Source organism: Amblyomma maculatum, chromosome 7 (assembly GCF_055883805.1).
Source record: "Amblyomma maculatum isolate TAMU_Amacu chromosome 7, ASM5588380v1, whole genome shotgun sequence".
NCBI classification, from domain to species: Eukaryota; Metazoa; Arthropoda; class Arachnida; order Ixodida; family Ixodidae; genus Amblyomma; species Amblyomma maculatum.
In genome coordinates, this window is record NC_139350.1 from 69,509,436 (window position 1) to 69,513,554 (window position 4,119).

Consider the following 4,119-nt stretch of genomic DNA (forward strand, 5'->3'; position numbering starts at 1 on the left):
TTTGTTGAGGACATAATTTAGGGGAAAAAAAGTAAATGATTGTTAGTGCAGGGGCGAAGTCACATTCCATACCATTTCAGTTCAGTAAAGGTGTTTGTTGAGAACATAATCTGGGAAAAAAATGAACTAAATGATTGTTAGTGCAGGGGCGAAGTCACATTCCATACCGTTTCGCATAGCGGTTCGTTTGTCCACATTTTCTTCAGATGTCCGCGTAGGGGAGAGGGACCCAGTCGCCATGTTTTATAAGCGTTACAGGGGATTCAGCTTCGGCTTGAGACAGCCTTGTTAAAGCTCACATGTTTACAAATGGCAGTGGTGCTGCTACATACACTAAAGGAAGACCCGTGAAGACCTGTCCTAATATTGCATGCGACCATATAACATGTATACTTGTTAAGTAAAATCTGTGTTTTGTGATCACCTGCATGCAAAGACCCATAAAAAACAGGATGCTGTTCGTGGTTTGTTCTCTGTGGAAGTGACGCCTTTGTGGAAAAGCAGTAATTGCTTTCGTTCAGTGGTGCCATGTAATACTGTAAAGTGCATCGTGTGTCTATGGCACCAAACTCATCGCTGTGAACTGTACAGGGTGCTTAATTTGAATGGTGTTCAATGCGCAGATGCCTACGGCGGGTGTTCTGTGCGAAAATGCGCACACGCTCACGGCGCTTTTCACAGAGCAAATTTAACTTTACGCATTGTTTCTGGCTCGCTGCACATCCAAGCATGATTGTGACAAGAGTTTCTCATTGTGGCATATATCGTGCTGTCAACATACACAGGCATTGAAGAGAGTATTCAGATCTCCTTACTGCGTGTACTGCTGCTTACCTTCGCATTCACGTGTCTTTCGATAATAGTTTTTGATTTCCACTGAAGTGCATTATATTGAAAATAATTTCGAGGCACTTCCAAGACTTCGATTTGAAAATATATTAACAATGTATGCTGGTGTACATAACATATATATCCTAAAGATGTGAAATGTGTGTTGTGTGCACTATCTGTGGTATCATTTTCTTGTGTGAAAGCGTGGCGAACAAATCATGTAAAGTATGATGGATGTATGTTACAAACTTGTGTGAATTACTGTGCGTATAGTTTTTAAGATATGTGCTGATACATGTAAGTAACTAGGTATTGTTAAAATGGTGCTTGTATTAACATGAGATTTCTTAGCTTTCTATTACGCTCCCACGCCTGACAAAGTTCCACAGTATGAGAGTCTGTCCGGTCCTAGAGTAAAGTTATCTCTGACTTCTATAATTTAAACACGTTGTGCAGAAACCTTGAAGGCTTGAGGAACGAAAACAAACTAGGTTTATGCTCTTAAGAATGATTTCCATGAATAGAAAAGTCAAAATCTGAGAGCGAAAAATGAAAAGTCGTTTGCTAAGCTCGGCTCATTTCCAGCTTGTACCCATCCGGCAGCCTGGCCACAAAGGGCAATATATATATATATATATATATATATATATATATATATATATATATATATATATATATATATATATATATATATAAGCTACCTAGTGCCAAGGGTTAAGAATTAAATATTGCTGGTAAACCACGGAAACCAGCTGCGTGAAGCTGCCTTGCGCGCCACGGGCAAGTTTTTCCTTCGGAACTAATTAGTTGGTTAATTAGCTCACGTAGGCCAAGAAATCACCGCAGACATATCGGCCTGCCGCTGCAAACGGTGCCATGCAGGGATGCAGCTGATTTCGTTCACTCAAGACTCGGTTGAGAGCAGCTCAATCGCGCTTCCCGAATGCGTTATTCACTAAATTATTATTTTTTTTATTAGCGGGCTTTATTTGCGCTCGAAAATACGCTCATGTACTACTTGTTTATCGCAAATAAATGGAAAGGGTGTTTGAAAAGGTGCGCTCAATCTTTATAAATCACTTTTATTCTCCAAAGTAAATATTAATTTGCTTAGAAAAACTAGCCCGGTTAACTAATTTTGCTTCAATTTGTTCGCCTTTTTTGGAAAGAAGATATGCCCATCACACTCGCCTTCGACGGTAGTAGTCTCATACTTCTTTAAAGCCCTTGATCACTTTCCACAACCTGGTACACCTGTTCTGTGCATGACACTTAAAGAACTTCTTGCATACAGCATAGTTGTTGCAGCTTCATACGAACCAAGTTTCGGCTGTCCACTTCACCGCCTTAATGTGTTCGCCTTTGCTGTCGAAGAGAAAAAAAGGAGACTGTGTTGCATCAAAGAGGCTGTCCCCTTTTGATGCTGCCCTCCTGTGTCTGCGTTGCACAATGTAATCTGCCGCACGGTGTTAGGCGTGTATTAATCGAACCTGTCAATTTGTTCTTCCCCTTTCGCTGGACAGAATTTTTACCTGTTCTGTTTATAGGGTTCCGGGGCCTTAATAATGTTCCCTTACATATTTTTATAAACAAACGCAACTAGCAAACTTGAAGTTCAGATTGCGAAGCAAGGTTTATTCGCACTTTTTTATAATCACCTGCTCATGGCTGAGTCATTTACTTGTGGAGCATGGCATGTCTACTAAACGTCTTAAAGTGGTAGCGAAAGAGGCCCCATGCGACAATAAAATCCGGAGCAGGCGTTGTGAACGAGGAATCATGGGCGCGCCTCTAACAGGTGTATAGTTGCCAGGTTACGTGCCCATTCACTGAAGGGTTAGTGGGTGGATTACGAGAAGTCATGAGACTCCGTGCCATGGCCGAATTGAAAGGCGACGCCAACTCGGGCTTCTATGAGATCGAAGGGTGAGATGAAAATTTATCCTTCCTATACCCTTGGATCAAGCTACTCCTATCTGGCGCTGGACGCTCGTATGGTTCAGTTAAACTGGGGTTTATATCTATGTCGGATGATACTTAACAGAAGTCGTGGCATTACAGATATATGCTAATTAGGCTAATTAATACGTGTGTGTGGTAACAGTGGCAGAAATCAAAAGACTAGTGATTGAGTTGGTAGCGCAGGGCGCATGCACGCAAATCAGGAGCCGCAGGAGGAGCTGCCAGATGGATACCATTACCGATGGCCTGTAATGCCCTTTAACGCGGGGCGTAATTAAGTGCTACTGATATCTTTCACTAGAAAAATGAAGTGCGGACAGAAGCCCCAGAGTCTCCATGGACTTCTAGAAAGCAACATCATTTGGGATTTTTCCTGACGGGTATGAAACCGAGCATGGATAAATCTAGAACAAGATTGAACTGCGGATGCTGTGCTTCGCTGGCTACCCCGCAAGATCGAGAAAGCTGTTACAACGGCCGGGGCTTACTAGTCACTAGGGGGCTGGCTTAAGGGAATGTGGCTGAAACCATCTCTTTTCTTTTTATTGTGGATTTGCCCAACTATTGTTTATGTTTTGCTGTGTTTCTGATATTTAAAATTGGTTAGACATTTCCAACGCGCAGCCGCATCAAAAGCAAAGCCCATTGACTAAAGACGCCCGAAAAACGTTATTATAGAAGGAATTTGCCATGTCGAGCCCACGAGCTGTACCCTCCTAATATATATATATATATATATATATATATATATATATATATATATATATGAAGGAAAGAAGCCAACAGTCGGCGAGGCCAAGGAAAGCGTTGGGGATGGTATGTTTATGTCATTTTTTTTTTAATGTTTACTTCGATAACCACAGAAATTAGTAATGTAATCTGTTTAGAGGAAAGATAATTAGACACAAAGTAGAAGAAAAAACAACGTGCCGATGGTGGGATCCGAACCCACGACCTCCGAATAACGCGTCCGGTGCTCTACCAACTGAGCTACATCGGCCGCTGTCCCCCCTGCTACTTTCTTGGGTATTTATGTTGTCTGTATACGAACCTTGAGAGTGTTCACCAGCGCCGCCCTCAGATCCCACCATCGGATCGGATCCCACCATCGGCACGTTGTTTTTTCTTCTACTTTGTGTCTAATTATCTTTCCTCTAAACAGATTACATTACTAATTTCTGTGGTTATCGAAGTAAACATTAAAAAAAAAATGACATAAACATACCATCCCCAACGCTTTCCTTGGCCTCGCCGACTGTTGGCTTCTTTCCTTCATGTATTATAACGAGCACCCTCATTTCCCCTTGATATATATATATATATATA

General features: G+C 41.7%; 1 non-coding gene across 1 annotated transcript; it reads right to left on the reverse strand.

Moving 5' to 3' along the window:
- Positions 1–3,720: 3,720 nt before the first annotated feature.
- On the reverse strand, positions 3,721–3,793 carry TRNAT-CGU (transfer RNA threonine (anticodon CGU)). Its single transcript has one exon. It is a non-coding gene; the product is annotated as a tRNA-Thr (tRNA).
- Positions 3,794–4,119: the final 326 nt, after the last annotated feature.